The sequence below is a fragment of the Sphaerodactylus townsendi genome, linkage group LG01, assembly GCF_021028975.2.
Source record: "Sphaerodactylus townsendi isolate TG3544 linkage group LG01, MPM_Stown_v2.3, whole genome shotgun sequence".
NCBI lineage: Eukaryota > Metazoa > Chordata > Lepidosauria > Squamata > Sphaerodactylidae > Sphaerodactylus > Sphaerodactylus townsendi.
In genome coordinates, this window is record NC_059425.1 from 156184440 (window position 1) to 156205729 (window position 21290).

The following is a 21290-nucleotide window of genomic DNA, read 5'->3' on the forward strand; positions in this document are numbered from 1 at the left end:
GTTCAGCAGAATATGGATTGATATCCTGCCTTTCTGTTATTCAAGGTGGCATCCAAAGTGCATCAATAGTATTTATTTAGTATTCAGTTTTTAGAGCTCCTGGCTCTTGACAGCATACAATTGACAGCTACGCCATCTATCAAGAGCCTGTGCGTGATCTTGGATGCCTCCCTTTTGATGGAGACTCAGGTCTCAAATATGGCCAGACTGGCATTTTTTCACCTATGCTAGATTAGGCAACTGGCACTCTATGTGTCTTACCCCAACCTACCAATGGAATGGTGTCAAAGATCCATCCAGGCCTTTGGGGTAGTAGCAATGCCAAGCTCTGGGTTCTAAATCAGTACTCAAAAACCAAAGCAAATTTTTATATTTTTTTTTTAAAGAAAGGTTGTAAGATAAAAGCTTTAAGAAATAGGCAGTGAATGTAAAATTGCTCAATAAAACAAAGTACACTTAATCCCAGGCACCATGATTGCCAGAAAAGGGTTGTGTACATTTCTTTCCCACAACTAACAAGTCTTAACGTTTCAGGTATTAAGATACTTTTCTGAAGAACTTCAGTGCTGTGCTCTTTAAAAAACCTTCTAAGAATTATTAAAGGACTAAAATAAAAGTTTTTTTTTGGGGGGGGGGAGAGAGGAGGCAGCCTTGGACCAAACTGGGAGCAAATCATATAAATATTTCAATGGTGACTCATCTGAGCCAGAGGCAACCTCTTGTGAGTCATTTAGTCTGTTCCTTAGTGTCATGACAAGTTTGATTTCTACATTTTCTGTAAATAGAACACACCTCCCATGGGGTCCTCAAATAGTCTTCTTGGGGAAGAAACTATTTGAGGACCAGAGACTAGGCTGAATAATTTAACATTTCACTTTTTCTACAGTTGTAGTTATATTCTGACTGTGGAAGCAACAGATCTTGACATCTTCACTGCCCTTTTAGAACCTGGTAGCATATAAAAAGATTTCTAGAAGTTCACTATTACAACCCAACATCATTGTAGGAACTGAGGCAGAGGTGGGATCCCACCAGTTCTCACCACTTCTCTAGAAGTGGTTACTAATTTTTTCTGAGTGCCGAGAAGGGGTTACTAAAGCAACCTCCCTGCCCAATAGGGACTGGAGGTGCATGTGTGCAGCAATGCCACTGTTTGAATCCCACCACCATTGGAACCTGTTATTAAAATTTTTGGATCCCACCACTGAACTGAGGTAAGATGATGTATCATATATCATGCTGGAAAATTTTGTGGGCCTTTAAGGTGTTACAGGACTTTAATTTTGTTCTACTGCTACTGACGACCATGGAAGAAACTGAAATGGTCTCAGAATAACCATGTAATAATATTGCAATGGTGGCATCCCTTTGGAAAAATTCAGAAAATCATCAGCTAAAATAGACTATTGGATAAATCAAAGTACCCCAATGCAGTGATTTCTTGCTGTGATCAGAATATAACTTCTTAGTGTGCCCGCAAACTTCCTTCACTCACAAGAGTTTTCCAAAGCAAAGAAAACGAGGAACAGCAGCAATTTCTTAGAAAACCTTTCCCTTTACTCTGGACCTGTAAAGTGTACATTCATCTATGAATTTTCATGGTCTTATGTGCCTTTTATTAGCACAAAGTGAAGCAGATAAAATAATTAAGAGGCAAAACATTTTTTCTGCCCATCATAAAACTGATGATCCATAAATTGTTACTACTGTGTTACAGATTTAGTTGCAAAACAGGATTACTAAATAGGATGCTCACAAAACACAAGCTTCTATACTCATGTTTATGGCATCTTCATGTATTACCATTCACACTACGTTGAGTGGTTTATAATTAGGGTGCCACATGAAAATTAAACAGAGTGGCCGGTAGTTTGCAAATTCTTTTAAGGAAATAAGAAGCCTTACTATTGGAATACACAAAGAGAACAGCAGTTAACTAAATGTATTACCAAGCTGAATTTTTCACTCAAACATTAAACTAAAAACTGATACAGATGTGGATATCTAGAGAGCCAGCATGGTGTAGTGGTTAAGAGCAGGTGCACTCTAATCTGGAGAGCCGGGTTTAATTCCCCGTTCTTCCACTTGAACTGTGGAGGCTTATCTGGTAAACTAGATAAGCTTCTGCACTCCAACACATGGCAACTGAGTGACCTTGGGCTAGTCACAGTTCTTTGGAGCTCTTTCAGCCCCACCTACCTTGTTGTGTGGGGGGAAGGAGTTTGTAAGCCCCTTTAAGTCTCCTTACAGGAAAGAAAGGGGGGATATAAATCCAACTCAACTCTTCTTCTTCTAAATAATATACACCACCAATATCTAGAAAATATCACTACTTTGAGCTCAATATGGAATTTAGTACTTTTTTCTGATCTGCATCTGAAAGAACAAAATATGCATTCTCTATTTTAATAGCACATGGCTTTTTTTCCAGAATGAATTCTGGAATTCTGCAACAACTTAACTGCTTCTGACGGTATGAAATACAAAGCAGAACATATCACAGTGGCTCCCTAAGTTAATAACCAGGTAAGCACTTGAGGAAATGAAATTTGGTCAATAGTTCTGAGGAGCATTTTGCCAATTGTACCTGAAATTGTTGAACAGGATAATTGTTATTTGGTCCAGATTCAGTTCTTCCAAGTCTACCAGATCCACTGGCTTGGATTCACCAATTTTCTTCCAAATTCATTTTCTGAAAGAAAAAAAATATCAATATTTCAATGGTTAAAAAAAACCCCGATAAATAATTCATTTGTTTCTTAGATACTTTCTCATAAACTGAAGGGCAACCAAATCTATTGGCTGGCCCAAAAAATCATGAGTGGAAGGAAAATCACTGCTAGCGTTGTGCCGCAAACACTTATGCAAGTGCTATCACTATGCTAAAATAAGCAAAGTATTTCTGCATTTCCTTCCTTGAGCTGCACTGATATGTGCTATAAAGCACAGCTGTGAATGAAAAGGTTTAGGACTCAATCCACCATTTTCACGTGTCTACAAATGACATACAGAGCTAATGGTTCAATTATTCAAACATTTCTTGGCCTTAATGTCATAATGTGCTGATTATCTGGCACCACTGTTCTGTCGATTGCAGTTGACTATCTGCCAAGTAAAGACTCCATAGGTTTAAAGCCTACTGATATTCTGTATTTTACTAATTCGTCTAAAGCAAGTACAAAATCAGGATGTTGCTCTTATAAACTGTGTTGCAAGTCATGTCTCCCAACTTATCATGGGGGTCACTTGAGGTTTATGAAGATAAATAGGTGGAACCAGAATATCAGAACACCATGCTTTGGTGGAAAACTTGTGGCCTGCTTACTTGAGCCTCACAAAACCAAGACAATGGAAATGTTCTGAATGAGGACCAAATGAACACAGAACTGCAGCATACCATTGCTGGGATTCATAAAGAAATGGAATAAGTAATTCTATTTATTTATTTAAACTATTTTTATGCTACCACTCCATTCATTCAAGGCCACCAAGATAGTGACAATGAAACATTACAACATTTGAACAATTAAAAACAGTATTGAAAATTATAAAATAACTCAATAAAAACACAGAAATATGCACGAGAACCAGGGAGCAGGCCAATAACCATCTACAGAGCTTATAATTGCATCTGATGAAGGAAACAGTACTTGACTACAAGGCTTATGGACGATGTATGTGCACTATCGCACTTGTGAAGGTTCAGGCACTCATTTATGGCTGGGAGCATCCACTAATCCTTCAGGGTGCTTTCTTTAAGAGGCTTGGAGAGCCTCTTTAAGAGAGTTAGACTCCCAAATGAGTTAACTAAATCATGTTGGGTTTAACTCAGCTGCTTCTGGTAATCCTACTAAGGTCCGTATAGTATTTATTTATTTGTTAGATTTTTATCCCTCTCTATGATCCTTGATTTCTTGAATAAAAGACATTAAAAGAGTGAAAAAATTATGGATCATAATAAAATGCCAAAACAGAAAACCAAATAAAACAGCAGATAAAACCAAACCAGAACCCATAATGAACCAAACCAACAAAACATTTCAACCACCACTGCCAATCAAACGCATGCTGAAAAAAGCCCTCAATTGCCTTCTATATTTAAGAGAGATAGTGCCAAATATACAGCCCAGAAAAAGGAGCTCTAAGGTCTTGGTTCTACACTGAGAAAGCCTTAGCATACGTGTCCACCAACAGTTTTGTGGTGGTAGTAGGCCTCTTCAGCTGGTTCAATATACCCCAAGAGGTTTGTTTGTACCAGCAGATATAGAACTGCTTTCTGAATGGACTGTAAATTCTAAGAATGTTTTAAAAAGTAGCCCGCACAAAACTACAATAGTATAGTCTAGAAGTCACTTACTTTAAACTGTACTTAAAAGTATCTCTGCATCCAGGGGAATTTGATCTCTAGCAAGCATGTATAGAATTGCAGCCTTAGTTAACTGTAGTCTTGTCAGAGTTCTCTAAAAAAATGCAAATTATATACCAACCTAAATGGTTAAAAGGGACACCTGCAATATCTTCTATCAAGCCAGCAGTTTTTAGTAATACAGTCTGACACTGGATTATTTAATAAGTTTATTATGTCATTTATATAGCCTATAATCTGCATGTTCAGGAAAATCTTGGTGCTACTCCCGGTATTGGTCTTGCTCTAAAAAGCCCTCTTTTGGTCAGTGGAAAAACTGGTAGAAATACATTGCCACCTTGCTCCTCAGTGGAGAAACAATATGCACACTGCTGGTTAATGCCAGTCATGTTCACTTATTCCATTTTTTTTCTGAATGTCATAAATTTTTTAATTCAGATTTGGTATAGTAACTGTATTAAATAATAGATCTTTCCAGTTTAGATCTTGAACAGTGACCATGCAATCAATTACATCCCCCTGTCCCAGGGAAAAACTAGTACTACAGGTTGACCATCTATTACTTGCTGTTGTATGAAAACCAAGAATGGTGTCATTTTTTAGCAACGACAAGACTGAGGACTTGCTTGCCTTCCTAATTCTGCACCAAATAGGCACAATGCAGCAATACAGCAACTATTTCCAACTGATTTCTTGCTGTAATTAAAGGCATCTCCAAATGATAGCACAAGCAGTCGTCATTGGACAATGTCACTTCCTTGGTCTCCTTGACCTAGGCCCTTTCCGCACAGCGGAAAGGGCGCCTCTCCACCAGCAGTGTGCGAACGGCCCCTGCAGAGGCCAGCACAGAAAAGGCGGCTCCGCGCTGAGTTGCCTCTTCTGCGTCCCCCCCCACTCACCTCGTTCTCCAGCGTCCGTCTGGAGGGCTGCAGGGACCCGCCCAAGCTGCCCTCCGACCTCCAGGGGTCAGAGGGCAGCGTGGGCGGGTCTCAGCAGCCCTCCAGACCGACGCTGGAGGACGAGGTGAATGAGGAGGACGGGAAAGTGGCTCCTTCGGAGCGGTGCGGTTCGCACTGCACCGATGGGAAGGCGGCACTTTCCAAAAACCTCCCTTGGGAAGGGAGGTGGAAAGCGGCGCCTTCACGCCACTCGGGGCCGCACAGGACGGCTGCCTGTGCGAACAGCTGCCCAGGGATGGCGTTTTTGCCATCCCTGGGCCACTGTAAATGGCCCATGCGGAAAGGCCCCTAACCATAGCTTCATACACTACTTCCTACATGAACCACTGAGCATTCCCTCCATGCACTCTTGCTGTCTGATCTATAAAGCTCCAACAAAAGATTAAACTCAGAGGAAGATGAACTGGCTCACTGTTTACTCAGCAGAACTACTTTTAAAAACATCACTTTTGTTTTTTAGTAATTGCCCAATACTTTGCTTTATTTTTGCTTCAATTTCGCGTTTTAAATATAACTGCAAGATGATATTGATCTTCCAGGATTAAAAAAAGAACAATTCATTGAATTGATGTAGTTTTAAAAAATATTACCTATAATTGTTAAAAGTGACAATTCATTACATATTTCATTGTTCCACCACCACCAACAACAATTTTATTGCCACATAGACAAAGTGTAAAACACAGAATCTGATAGAAACACAGGCTCAAGATTAAGAGCCCAATCCAGAGTACAGTGGAGGCAAATCCCCTCTGGAGTTGGCACACCCCTGCAACCAGCATGAGTGCCCATTCCGCTGGTGCAAGAGGCAAATGCCCTGGTGGAGGGGCAACCTAACCAGGTGGCTGGGCTTCACAGTGTCCATCCTGGAAGTTTCTTCCACCACCAAGGCGTGCCAGCACAAAATAGCTGAGGGCGTTCCAGGGGCAAACACAGGGGTGGGGCCAATCTTAGATCAGTGGGGATTCACCATGATTTTTGTGGTGTGTCTCTATTCTCCCTTGGGGATTCTGCAGCTTTTCCTTTTCTTTTTTAAAACTTTTGCGGGCTTTGCACACCATAGAAAAGTCCTTGGGAGCAGGCAGGGGAGCACCCCCACCTGCCCAACAGCTCTGGATTATGCCGTTAGATCCTTGAAGTCTTATAACCAACAGTAGAAACTTTGCAACCATGTCCATTATGACAGATTGTGACTTGACAGGAGATGCTGTACCTTATCAGAAAATCTTTTCCATTTGGTTAAAGGTGCACTGAGGAGTCTGTCCCTAATGTCAGTATAGAAGGAGCAAGATAGAAATAAATCAGTTTTTATTGTGAAATCTTAATCGTTTCACAGTAAAAACTGACTGATATATTTTGCAATATCCATAAGGACCACTACCTGTTGAAGGTTCTGTTGTTCTATTAAACTTACAGTCCAATAAGGGGGGTGGGGGAAGGGTGAATGTAGTTATGGATGCAGCACAGGCTTGCACCGATATGGGTGCCCACCCCACCAATGTAGGGGGCAAATATGCCAATGGAGAGAATATCAGCATCATTGGGCTGCATTATACTTCTTTTTTCTCTAAAATAGAAGCTTAGGAATGAAAAGTTGAAGATATATTCCATGTTCTGATTCTACAGTTTGAACATGTGAACATCATAACACTAATCATGTAAGACTTCAGTAACACTTTTCTAAGTAGGAAGACTTTTCTAAGTAGGAAGTAGGACACTTTTCTAAGTAGGAAGACTGTGAACAGAGAACATAAGAACTAGACTGCTGGATCAGACCAGAGTCCATCTAGTCCAGCATTCTGCTACTCGCAGTGGCCCACCAGGTGCCGTTGGGAGCTCACATGCAGGATGTGAAAGCAATGACCTTCTGCTGCTGCTGCTCCTGAGCACCTGGTCTGCTAAGGCATTTGCAATCTGAGATCAAGGAGGATCAAGATTGGTAGCCACAGATTGACTTCTCCTCCATAAATCTGTCCAAACCCTTTTTAAAGCTATCCAGGTTAGTGGCCATTACCACCTCCTGTGGCAGCATATTCCAAACACCAATCACACGTGCGTGAAGAAGTGTTTCCTTTTATTAGTCCTAATTCTTCCCCCCAGCATTTTCAATGAATGCCCCCTGGTTCTAGTATTGTGAGAAAGAGAGAAATCTCTCTCAATGAAGAGAGACAAAAACATTCTTAATCAAATGTTCTCCAATCTCCATAAATGCAAAGAAACCATTTACCATGGTTCACAAAAAAATGATCTAGGCTGGGATCCCACAACTCCCTCCTGCTCAGTTGGATCTTATGACTTTCATGTGCTAAGTCTTATTTCAAGGGAGGAAGACTTTTTAACTGATGGAAAAATGGCATTCTGGTGGCAAAAGGGGGCCTCTAATGGCCCAAAGTTTTTCTTTGTTGAAGAAAGATTTCCCCTTTCAAATGAAGTCTTAGTAGAAGAGAGTCATAGGATCCAACTCAGTGGGAAAGAGTTATAGTATCCAACCCCTTGTCTATGTGAGTAGGACCACAACTAAACTCCACATACAGAAATACTGCCCCCCCCCCCCCCGACTTCCAGAAACAATCTAAAATGTCTCCTGCTCACAGTTCCGCTTCTGGGGATTGGAGGGCCCTAGGAGCAGCATGAAATGAGGGAGGAGAAGGGTTGCTGCAGTAAAAATTGCATCTTCAGTTATGAAGATGCATCTTTTCCATGCTCCATACAAAGAGTCATATTTGAGTCTAGTAGCACTTTAGTCTTTTTAGCTATAGTTATGAAACAAAATATTAATATCTCCCAAATTCTAGTTTTTCATTATTATTTTCCACTTAATCTTTGTAAATTTCTCAATAGGTATACTGTTGTCAAAGTTAGCCAGCAGATTGATATACATAGATTTCCTATATGATTAATAATAAAAATCATTGACTGTATCATTTCAGCCTACTTAATACCAATGAGCTTTAACATGTCTGAGAGCTTTTAGACAAATGCTCATCACTGCTCTTCTTGGCTACAAACCCCCTGACCCTCAGCTATGCCAAAAAACTGGCTCACAATGGCAGTTTAATCAGTATTGCCTAAAATAGCAGTGTTTCATATAGCTTTAATTATATATTAAACTCATATATGCACAACAGAAATTATGCCATGGAAACTATGTGAAACTGTACGTCCTTTTCTCTAAATATTTGTTTACACAGTAAATGCATGTTTACGGTAGAAAACTTCTGATTAAGCATTGCAGAGTTTCTGATGTGATTTAATTTCCTTTATTGAAGTTCCTCTGCTTCAGCACCATGGCTAGCGACTGTAACTATTGCCACGCAAAGGCAACTCCCTTATGACATGCATTATTCATCACCACTGACAATTCAAGCAGAAAGCAGAGGATTCAACTTTGACTTCTGCAGCAAAACTTAACATATTTAAATGTAACATATGACTTCTCTCCACCTCGCCCCCTGCATAACTCACATGACATGTGAAGTGTCAGAGAACCTCATTCCTTTGCACTGGGGCAAAATATTTACCTATTTCTGTAGCAAACAGAAATTTCCGAGCCAGGTGCTAGAGCAGATTTAACTAGTTGTGCATAACAGTTACAAATGAAAACTCATTAACTCTCATTTTGATGTCTACTCTTTGCAAAGGAAAGGGATTATTGTTAACTCTTTATAGAGCTACTAGACAGGAGAGACTGGGGTATTTAAAACATTAATAATATATAAAATATAATAAACATTAATAAATATAATAATAACAACAATTGTATTAAATATAGCCCACATTCTGTCTTTCTCTATCCAAATCGTAACAATAGAGGAAGCAAGAAGTAATGTTAATTATCCTTTCCTTCTCTTTAACAGAAGTGGTCTCTCAAGTGACAGCTCTTGCAATGGAGGGAAGTGAGCAGTGGAGTCCTACAAAGATAGATATTGGAGCAGAGATAGTGTTCTTCCATTTATTCATAAATGATGTGGAACTGGGGGTTTACAGAATAGTAGCCAAGTTTTATTTTTTATCTTTTTTATATTTACACCCCGCCCATCCCTAACCACAGCCAGGTTAGGGCTTTCAGATGATATTAAATTATTCAGGATGGTGAAAACGAAGATGGATTGTGAAGTGGAAACAAATGACAAATAAAGTTCAACATAAGTATGAATTGATGTAAAAAAATCCTAATTTTAAAAAATATGTTGATAGAGTCTGAATCAGCAGAAACTGAGATTGAAAGAGACAGTAGGGTTTAATGGATAACTTGAAAATGTTGACAGTGTACAACAGTGGCAAAAAAGGAAGTTGTGTCTGAAATTATTAGGAAAGGAATTGAAAATAAAAAGGTTAATAGTGTAATGGCTTTGTATAATGCTATAGTACCCCCTAATTCAGAACACTGTGTATAGTTACCATGAATCAGACTTCATTGAAACAGAGCACCACAACAATGCTTTAAACTGCTTAATACTGACAAGATGGAAGGTCTGACCCAGGATTTAAGGTGTCACTCATTCTGGATGGGTTAGACCAGGGGTAGGGAACCTGCGGCTCTCCAGATGTTCAGGAACTACAATTCCCATCAGCCTCTGTCAGCATGGCCAATTGGCCATGCTGGTAGGGGCTGATGGGAATTGTAGTTCCTGAACATCTGGAGAGCCGCAGGTTCCCTACCCCTGGGTTAGACCCAGGCCTAATGCTGAATAAGCAGGTTGCAGCTGTGACCAGGACTATCTTTTACTGGCTTTGACTGGTTGGCCAGCCACAGCCTTTCCTGGGAAGAAAAGATCTGGCCTCTATGCTGCATGCCCTTGTTAGATCTAGATCAGATTACTGCAATGTGCACTATATGGGTCTGCTCCAGAAAAGTGTTTGGAAACTCTAATTGATATAGAATGCTGCAGCTAGGATGTTGACTGGAGTAGGTTGTAGAGATCATATCAGTCCAGTCTTGGCCCATCCACACTAGCTCCCAATCAGTTTCTGGGCAGATTTCAAAGTGCTAGTGTTGACTTTTAAAGGGAGATGTGCGTTCAGATAATCAAGCCAAATATTTACCTGAAAAATATCTTATCCATATTTTTTAGGTACATTCAGCCCCTGGGATTTGTCGGAATACCAAAAAAAAATGAATCCCCAAAAAAATCCTGGAAATTTTGGGATAAACCTGAGATATTAGAAGCAGGCATTTGAGACTCCCAGGACTTTTTCCTTTTTAAAAAATGTGAGTTTCCCCCAGGATTTCATATGGGCTTGTCAAGCTGCTTTGGGGGATGTTCTGGCATATTTTTAAGTGTTTTTGTTGTTTCTAAAAAGTTTTTTTAGAAGTTTGGGGGGAGGGGGTTGTGAATTTTCACATTCTACATAAGATCACACATTTTTACATTGGTTGAGTCCAGCATAGCAGTAGCTTCAATAGCATTCCTATGGGGGAAATTCCTGGGTGCTTTATTTTTCATGGAGGAGGAGGGTTTCCTCCATGAGAAACAATAGAGGATGGCTGGGGGCATCTTATTCTTGAAATATGTGGGTTATTTAAAGGAAAGACATTATCAAATTGCTTGCCATTTTGGTACAAGTACTGTTAAAAACATCCCCCAGTCCCTTGGAATGGGTCCACATAGGTAATAATGAAGCCAAACATATAAGAAACCTGGAAACCCCAAGCCCAAATATCATACTGGTATTTGGAACCTGGGAAAATAATTTTGTAAATATGAAAAATAATTAAATCAGCATGAATTTTTAGGAGAAACCATTGAATCCTCCTGATCTGAATGGGGATGCCTCAATCCCCTGATACATATGGACGGCTATACATTTAGAGATATTCTATCTTGCGAATAAGTGTTCATCAGATCTATTTAGTGTTCATCAAATCTATTTTGCAGTAAATTTATAACTTGACTTGCATGAAAGGCAACATCAATAAGTCACAGAAGTGAGAGGGTGTAAAGAATGAATCCAGGAAATGCCATTTTCTAAGGACGGGCTACTCAACATGAATTTTTGCTTATAGCTTGAAGCATCTTATACCAGGTTAAATTAAATATGAAACATTTTTTCTTTAATCTGTTTGTTCATTTCCTTCTGCACTTGGAGGTCTCTGGTATCATCCTCTTCCTTACCTAACTTTCCTTCATAACTCAATAATTGCCATTTCCTTGTGGATTGTTTTCATGAATTCTACCAACGTTTGAGGGAAAGGATTGAGTGGGAAGGACAGAACATATAACAGCTACTTATGTTACCATGACAGAGGAGCAATGATGTGGAAGTCTCCTACAGGATTCATCCATTTTTACAATTTATTCAAATAGCAAGGAACCAGCCACAAAAAAGCTGGAGCCACATGCTGTGGTAATATATATCTGAGACCTAAGAATTTTTTACTAAATGGCTACAGTCACCTGGGTGAATTCCTTTGAAGTTTCTACTACATATACAACAGCTAACCAGTCCCTACAGAGTCAGCGGACAGTGCGAACCAACATATCCTATCAGAGAGGCAATATATTTCACTCTGATTTCTTCCAACACGGTTTGGCTGTGAGGTATGAAAGTACAAAATGAGACCCTTGCTTTCTGTGGAGTTTTTATACCATGTCCTCCAGTATGCAGTCTGCAAACATTATTGCTTTCTGTGAATGTCTACACAGGTACTTTTTAAAAACTTTAGAATATGACCCAGCACAAAGATCACACAGGACAATGGTGAAATGGCAAACATTCACCAACTACTGAAGTAAATTAGAAAAAGCCACATTACTGTTCAAGTAGAAACATCAAAGGAATTCACACACATTTTTAGATTCATCTCAAAAAGTTTCTGGGATGGCAGAAATGGAGAGAAAATTTGTAAACCACAACATAATTCTATGGTCTGTAAGCAATTTTTTTTTTCCAAACTTGCAAAAGGTGTTGTGAACCCATTTCAATTTTCCTTTGCTTACCACACATAAAAACACTAACAACTAAATTTTTTCCCTCAGTGAGCATGCACAAGACTTCATACTAAACTGCTTGACTATTTTCTATACTGATTTTAATAGGACACAATAGGATATACTGAGGATCCACTCCTACTTCCGTAGATCTAGAGTAGCCAAGTTAGAAATAAAAACTAGCAGATTACTACAGTATGCCTGGTGCTGCATGCATTATCAGCCTAGCTCTATAGTATTTTCACCCCCCCATAAGATCTAGAGAGGCAAAATTATTCCCACATTTACAAATGCTGAAACAAAGCTGTGAAATAGCCTTGAAAAACCTCTGATGCCTCTAGTCTCGTCCTCCCACTTCTTAGGATTCCCTACCTTCCCTTTCAAAATTCATTTGTATCTTTTTAGTTAGGAGATCTGCAGAGGATAATAGCAGGGGAAAAGATTTTCCAACTGACTATAATGACTGGTTGAATAATGCAGCAACAGTAAGCGATTATGCAGCACTACATTTGGTTGACCAGTCAGTTCATATCTATGGGTAACTGAGTGGAACTAATACAACACTTCAGATTTTCATAGAAACTCTTGAAAAAAGTCTTGATTTGGAGGCATTTAATGTTAATTCACATGTTCAGACATACCATCATAAAACAGGTGAAAACTGAAAGAATAAAAATGTATGTCTCCAGTACCTATATTATGGAGAACAGTCACAAAAGAACAATGTACACATATCATTGGGATCATTTCCTGAGTCCTCACACTGATTCCAAATTGACCTTTTCCTCAGTCCACAGACTATCATCTAGAACACAGGTATCAAACTCGTAACCCTCCAGATGTTCATGAACTACAATTCCCATCAGCCCTTGCCAGTGTAGCCAATGCTCATGTAGGAAGGGACTGATGAAAACTGTAGTTCATGAACATCTAGAGGGCCAGATGTTTTGTTTCTTAGAACAAAAAAGTTCACAAATAAACAATTTACAGTTGATTTCAGCTCCTATAAATGTGCAGAAGGAACACAAACACATGCTAAGGAGTCACAACATCACAGCTAGCTGTGCCTCTGTTGCACAGCCATGGATTTTTAATTGTGCTGATGAAGTCACACAGAAAAAACTCTGCAGAAGCTCCTAGACATGGATTTTTTTACGAAACCCAGATATTCCCAAACCCCCATATATAAGGAATATCCAGATTTGTGGGGAAAAATTGGTCTATTAGACCCAAATCCAAATTTTACCCTCTCCATGTCCCCCTTCCCCCACACCCCTTTCCTTCACCTTTAGGCAACTCAGCTGTGGTGGCTACCTCCAAGTCCCATTTGTAGCCTAGAGCCCCATGGCCAGCAGTGCAGAGCTGAATAACAGGCTCGAATGGGTTATGCCTGCCATGCAGCTTTGCATTGTCTGCCATCTTCCAGAACCACATGGACACGAACATGGAACAAAATGTCATGAGGTCAGCCACCATCCTGAGATTACCTAGCAACCATGAAGATGCATTGGAAGGGGAAGGAGGGCTGCTAGGAGGAAAGGTGGCAGTAACTGAAGGTCAGCAGCTGACCAAAGCAATGGGCACTACTGGGAGGGGAGGAAGGTACTAGCTGGAGGAAGTAAGTATTGAGCACTAGTGATGTCCAGGTTGAAATGGAGGATTGCACCACTTTGGGGGGTGAAGGCAATGGCCAGAGAAGATGCATGCTTAGTGTGCCAATTATGTTCGGGCTATGAAGGAGTCTACAAGTGGCCACATGCTCCCTCCCAACCCAAACATGGTCTGTGCTCAACACCTGACTCCTTTGGCCACTGCCTTCATTCCTTCCTGGGAACAAGGAGGAGGATGTTACAGGAAGAGGGGCACCAAAGAAAGACAGGACTGTGGAAGGAGAAGGGGGCAGTAGGGACCAGTGTTAAGAGTGCAGTAATTTCAAAAGTTTAAGAAGAGGGAGAAGGAGGATGTGCAGTAGAAAAGAGGGAGAAGCAGACAAAAGCAGAGAGAAAGCAGGCACTAGTAGTGAGGGAGTTTGCCTGCAAATGTCTTCCAGGTTCCTGTTTATATCCTTTTAATTTTGATCTCCTAACTGGAGATAGCTGACCTCTCTCTGTGATTTCTGTCTCCCAGTACTGTTCAAAAATGAATATGGAGGGAAGGGAATCAGGAGCTAAAACTTTCATCCCAAAAGGGCCATAGACATATTGCTTATAAATCCAGGTTTATTGAAAATACCTTGTATGCATATTAAACACACACTAGTAATAGACCAGATGCACAGAAGCGCTACTGGCATCTGTGTCCTGATTTCAAAAGAACTACCTTATCAGCTGTATAAAAATGTTTGACACAGTCTTTCAATCCAGATTGCAAAGCAATTTTGATATATTTAGGGATACATAGGGATATTTAACACTAACCATTTCCAGCATGCAATCAACTTCCATAGGGCAACAGGGATTTTGACTGATGCTACTTTGAAGCCTGTTCATGTGCATTATATTAGTAGCTACATTTCACTGCTGCCAGAACAGAAGGAAGCTAAGTATCCTAGAGTTACACAGAGGGCACACTAAGGGAGAAACTTAGATCTTCTGAAGGTTACTCATTTGACCTACTCCTCAAAAGAAGTCACTACGTAGTTTGTGAATTCCAAAATTCTAGGCAGCATTTGTTTATGCCCATTTTATATAAACAAATTTCTCGATATATTCAAAGTAACGAAAAGAACAAGCCTGTTTAACATAAAAGACATATCAAACAGGTTATATAGTAACCTGGGACTCCAGAACAAAAACAGGAAAGGTGTCAAGCACCTAAAAGGTTTTGATATTTGATTATGAGACCAGGTACGTATTTCAGGTGGTGGCTGTTGATAAGGCTAGTACAATATATAACCGGAAGGATGGGTGATCACAAGTATCATGCCTGAGATAACATGGTGCATTAGAAGAGGGGGCTGCTTCTATTACACTGTAAAAGAAGTTCACAGCCTTTAAAGAGGGTGTCTCCCACTCACGTGTTACACATTTAGCACTAAAATCAACCAGCAGGACAATAGTGTCCCAATAGTGGACTGGTGTTTGATATGTGATATGGCTACTATTGCTCATTATTTCAACAGAAAAAGCTGGGGTAAGCAACCTTTTTGGCCCGAATACCAAAACCTCACAATGCCTAAAACAGTGATGGCAAACCTATGGCACGGGTGCCAGTAGTGGCACTCGGAGCCCTCTCTGTGGGCACGTGCACACAGAGTTTGTCATGTGGGGAGCAGAAAATCACCCCCCCCCACACACACACACATATCTAGGCTGGCCTGGGCCACTGAGCACGACATGTGCGCACCGCGGTGAGCAGGGAGGACTTGACTGGCGGGCCTGGTGCCTGTGCTCTGGGTGATTGCTGCCAGAGGGGGGCGGGTGGTGCAAATGAGGCAGAGATGCTAGAGAGGCACAGAGTGGTGCACGTGGGACTTGCTGGAGGCTTGGACAGGCTGGCCCCTGCTCGAGCAGGTGGGGCGGAGGAAGAGGGAGCCAACTGGTTTTTTCTAAACTAAAACCTCAGCATTCAGGTTAAATTGCTGGGTTAGCACTTTGCGATAAATAAGTGGGGTTTGGGTTGCAATTTGGGCACTCGGTCTCAAAAAGGTTCGCCATCACTGGCCTAAAACATGAAGATGTTGGTGTTCCAGCAAACAGATATGTAATCAGCCAGAGCCAATGGAAACAAGTTGAGCTCATGGGCTTGCCTCAGTTGGCTGGGTGGAGGACTGGGGCTGATCTGCTGCCGCCTGGAACATGTACACACCAGGGGTAGTCTGCCCTGATTTTTTAAAATTGTACTGTACCTCTAGGTTTTTGCTTTCAGTTTCAGCTTTAAATTCACACCTTCTGAAGTTTTGTTAAAACACTTGTTTAAAATTTTACAGAAAAAAGGAATGATCCTTAAGCAACATTAATATCTGATTTAAAGAGGAAAAATATATCTTTAAGATGTAAGGGATACAAAGTATGGGCAGTTATATTCAATGCAATCTGCCAAAAAAAAGCAAAATTAACACAAAGCAGCATAACCACTAAAAACACATGCACACAAAAATATAAGCATGAGTGCAATTTCATATTCGTTCACTGTTTGCAAAACTTAGAATGAAATTCCACCACACTACCATTCATTAGCCCTGAGATCAGGATCAGGGGCGTATCTATTTAAAATGGCACCTGGGGCTAACCCAGGCACCATGCCCCCACCCCACAATCTGCGTTGGGTAAGGCCACAGTTGAAGGCTGGCGGGCTGGGCTCACCCTCACTGGAAATCTACATGTTGAGATTGCGAACAAGCCAGCTGGGGCTCACCCCACCCCCCGCAATCTACATATGGAGACAGTGAATGGGGCTGACCAGGCTCACCCCATGCGCAACCTCCAAGTGGAGATTGTGAACAGGCCAGCTGGCTTCCCCCACCCCCATCTCCACATGGAAATTGAATGTGGGGCTGGCCTCGCCCACTCTCCACATGGAGGTGGGAGCAGCTAGGGCCTGTTTGAGCTTGGCTGAGGCCAGGTTTGGGTTCAGCTCTAAGATGCAGTCTTCAGCTTAGAGCAAGATCCAAGCCTGGCCTCAGCCAAGCCCAGACTGCAGCCAGCTGCTGTCATCCCTCTAGCTTTATGCTGTTGGTTCCACCCCAAGCTCCATTTTGGGTTGGCGGGATTGTAGGCAGGGTGAGCCCAGCTCACCTTCCTTCAACTACATCCCAGTCCCAAACTCTGTGGGGAGCTGGGGGGCTGCAAATGCACCCCCCAAAAGTGGCACCCTGGGCTTAAGACCCCCTTGCCCCCTAGATACACCAGTGATATCTTTATTCTATACCTACATTCTATACCAGTGATGGCGAACCTTTTCGAGACTGAGTGCCCAAACTGCAACCCAAAACCCACTTATTTATCGCAAAGTGCCAACATGGCAATTTAACCTGAATACTGAGGTTTTAGTATAGAAAAAACGGTTGCCTCCAAGGCATGCATTACTCAGGAGTAAGCTTGGTGGTAGTCGGTGGCTTTACGTTGAAGCAACTGTGCAACGCTTCGAACGGGTGAATCACGACCCTAGGAGGTTTTACTCAGAAGCAAACCCCATTGCCAGCAACTGAGCTTACTCCCAGGTAAAGGATCATGCTTTCGTTCTTCCCATGAAAATCAGTAGGGTTTAATAGCGCTTAACAGGGTTACCTACACTGCTTCCCCAAAAGTAGGTCTTAGGTTTAATGCTAATAATCTCCCTGAAAACATTACGCTATTATCACATGATGAACTCTATGCACGCATGCCCACAGAGAGGGCTCTGAGTGCCATCTCTGGCACCCGTGCCATAGGTTCGCCACCACTGTTCTATACCTTTATTCTATATCTTTATTCTATACCTTTATTCTATACCTACATTCAGTGATATCTTTATTCTATATCTACATTCTATACCTACATTCTATACCTACGTTCAGAAAACATTTTATGCCAACATTGTACTTACAGTACTGTGATGCATTATGTGTGTAGATACTGTATGTGACTCCTCAAGAGCTAGTTTCTAGCCCCACCCCAGTATGTAGGGGAAAACTTCACCTAGGTCTTGTACTGTGTATGCGTTTGTTGCAGTCTTCCAGTGTATGTCTTAGTGTTCTCCTTCTGTCAAGGTTATCTTGCAGCTGGATGCAATAAAGTGGCCTGTAATTTAAATTATGACAGGCTCTTGTGTGCTGGCTGCAGAGCAGGGGTAAAGCATGAACTGGATTGCTAAGATTACCCTTATTCACCTCAGAGGATACTATGTGGTGTCAGAAGAAGGTTCCAAGTTCAGAATCCTGCATTAAAGGAGCAGTATAAACCTTTCTCCGAAGGAAGCTTTGCTGGGAATTTACAAGAAAACGGAAGAAAATGGAAACAGAAATTAAGACTGTAACTAGCAGTTACAAAAAAAGGAGCATGAATCAGAGGATTAAAAAAACTGCTGTAATGCTGCACATGAAAGTGTAGCTGGTGGTCATAATTATGCATGGAGCGCAGTTCTATCTTCTTGCCTCTTCCCTTCCAGCATGGAAAACCCTGGTTAGAAACTAACTTTAGCTTAGCTGTGATTTTTCAGCCCAGGCATATTAGTTAGCCAGAGTTATAATCAGTGACATGTCTAGGGCAGGGGTAGGGAACCTGCGGCTCTCCAGATGTTCAGGAACTACAATTCCCATCAGCCCCTACCAGCATGGCCAATTGGCCATGCTGACAGAGGCTGATGGGAATTGTAGTTCCTGAACATCTGGAGAGCCGCAGGTTCCCTACCCCTGGTCTAGGGGAACCCAGGGAGCTAAAGGCCCAGACAAAGCATCCTAGGGTCACATGAAGGGGCGCATTGCAGGGCTGCCTCCCCTCCCAACTGTGTCCTGCCCCCCAAACTTCCTGTGGAGTGCAGATGAAAGTTGGCCAGCAAACTCACCCTGTCCCTCAACTTCATGTGGAGCAGGGTCAGTCATGATTGCCCCGCATCTAAACTTCCCATATTCAGCTGCGCCCCTGCCCCAAACTCCACAGGGAGTTTGGAAATAAGGCACAGCTGTGGGGTGGGGGGAGCTTCCAGGATGAGCCTTGGGTGCCATTTTACACCCCTGGTTATAATCCCATTTTTTCAAGGGGGAAGAAACTAACTGCATAATCCATGCACTTCCATTTGTAAATCACAGGTGACAGGGGATAATGTTTAGCTGGAATTCTACTTGTAAGAAGGGAGGAGCAAGATATACACACGAGCGCAGCAACAAGCCAGTTCATGTGCACCTCAGGTTAATGTCACTTTAAATTGACGTCTGAATACAGCCTATGATTTAAATGAAGCAAGGTCTCATTTGAGATATCATCAGAGGGGTAGATATGCAAATAGAACTTGTGGCAAGATTTGGCTTCTGCATTCAAAATAATCTGCATAGCCTCCTTCAGCATTTTTATCGCAGGGACCTAAAAAAAGCAGATCTTTTAATTTTAACTTCAATCTTACGACACTGTGGAATACTACAAAGATATGAAATACAGAGATATAAGAATTATTTTCTTCTCACAGGGAGAAAGGAAATACCAGTGTTTTGGTGGGAATATTTTGCTATCGCTAGAGATAAAAAGATAACTCGAAATCATTGGAACTGTTTTTAGAAGTGCTTCAGTTTCAGGGTAACATAAACATATATGGAAATTAAGTAACCATTAGGTAGAACATGCATGTATAAGGGATTCCAACAGATTTTGAAGAATATGAGTAGGAGTTTTACGGTGGCATCTTATTTTCTCCTGTATCCACTTCCCCCACTATTTCTGCTTTTCCTCTGCCAGCAGGCCCCATAACCTCTGTCCTTTTTCTTGCTTCCTGCTCTCTTTCCCATCCACCAACTAACTTACCTGCTGCTGTTGCTTCCTTCAATTTTTCCTCTTTTCTTCCCTCTGGCAGCATTTCCACAGGAAAAGACTGGCAAAAATGCCAAGATCATGCAATGGCTACCATGCACGGCAAATTCTCAGGCAGTGGTGGGATCCAAAAATTTTAATAACAGGTTCTGATGGTGGTGTGATTCAAACAGTGGCGCCGCCACACACACGCACCTCCACTCACTATTGGGCAGGGAGGTTGCTTTAGTAACCCCTTCTCGGCACTTAGAAAAAATCAGTAACCACTTGTAGAGAAGTGGTGAGAACTGGTTGGATCCCACCTCTGCTCTCAGGGGACATGATGGAGGGCTACATTATCAGGGCTTCTGTGGGCATCCAGTCGACCTCTGTTTCCCTCTTCCCACAGCTTTTCTTTGCATAAGCAAAGGCTTGGAAGGCTGCCCAATATTGTTGCCGTTGCTTACCAACCCCTAAAATAGCCACTGAGAGCTCTGTGGACATTCTTTTCTTCAAGTTTCAATTATTCTTTTAAATATTTATTATTACTATTAGATTTCAAATTTCTCTGCTAACTTGGGACTTTGCAGAGAAATTTCCCCTTCTCTGGTTTCATTTTGCAGATTTGGTGATCATATAGTCCACAGTCTTGTTTAAATTAGATATAAATTGGAACCCACGTGGACTTGCCAGGAGGTCACTTCATTTTCCTTTGTATTATCTCCCCTCACTTTTTCTCTCCTCTTGGCAGACTGTATATTCTCTCCCAGCTTTCTTCTCTCCTCCCCACTCAACAACCCCCCATCTTTTACCTGTGCCTCCTCCCGAATCTCCAGCTTTATTTCTTTCATTTATATCCCACCATTTGCCCCAACAGAGATTCAAAGCAGCATTTTATCTACTAAGATAACTCTACTAAGACAACTCTATTAAGTAAATTACGCTGAGAGTGTGTCACTGGACCAATGAAAACTAACATAGCACAGTGGGGTTTTGAAACTAGGTCTCCCAGATCCTGATGTGACACTATAACTGCTATACCACACTGGCTGTCAACTTCCCCTCCTTCCCTCCCAATGGCAGCCTCTCTCTGGAAAACATCTGGCTCAGTTGCAAAGTTGTGCAATAGTAAATTGCTCAGATGAGCTGTTCGGTGGTTACTGTCAGGCCAGTCAAGTTACGCAACTTGCGTGGAAATGGCTGATAGGCCCAGGAGAGTTGTGTGAGATGAAGCTGTGCAGAACCACTATCACACCTTGGTGAGTTGTGCAAATTGAATGGTAGTTGCTGATGGATCTGGCCTGACGAATCCTCCATCCAGGACAGAAGAATAAGGGTTAAATGGGGTGTCCAAAATAGCCCTGAAAATGGTTCCCTCCCTATGCTTTTTACTGACAGAAACCAAGATTTGAAGTCTGTCAATATTGCTAGGATTGCCTAGCAATTCCCACAGTGGCTACTAAGATCTCAGAGGGCACTCAATTCTTAAAAGTATAATCACCGCTTCTATAATTTGGAGAGGGAGTTAATCCCCAATGATTGAAAGGGTAGATTTTAACGTGTAGGAAGATCTGTCTTGATTTTTCATGGCTGTAGTCTCTGGATTTAAGCAGCC

At 41.6% G+C, this 21290-nt stretch overlaps 1 protein-coding gene across 19 annotated transcripts in view; it reads right to left on the minus strand.

The window, feature by feature from the left end:
• The window catches only part of MYT1L (myelin transcription factor 1 like), a 429027-nt gene that overhangs the window by 300915 nt on the left and 106822 nt on the right, over positions 1 to 21290 (minus strand). For all 19 annotated transcript variants that reach the window (XM_048497977.1, XM_048498053.1, XM_048498045.1 and 16 more), the window contains exon 2: positions 2588 to 2692. The gene's annotated coding sequence lies outside the window, so the exon portion shown is untranslated. The remainder of the gene's footprint in view (positions 1 to 2587; positions 2693 to 21290) is intronic.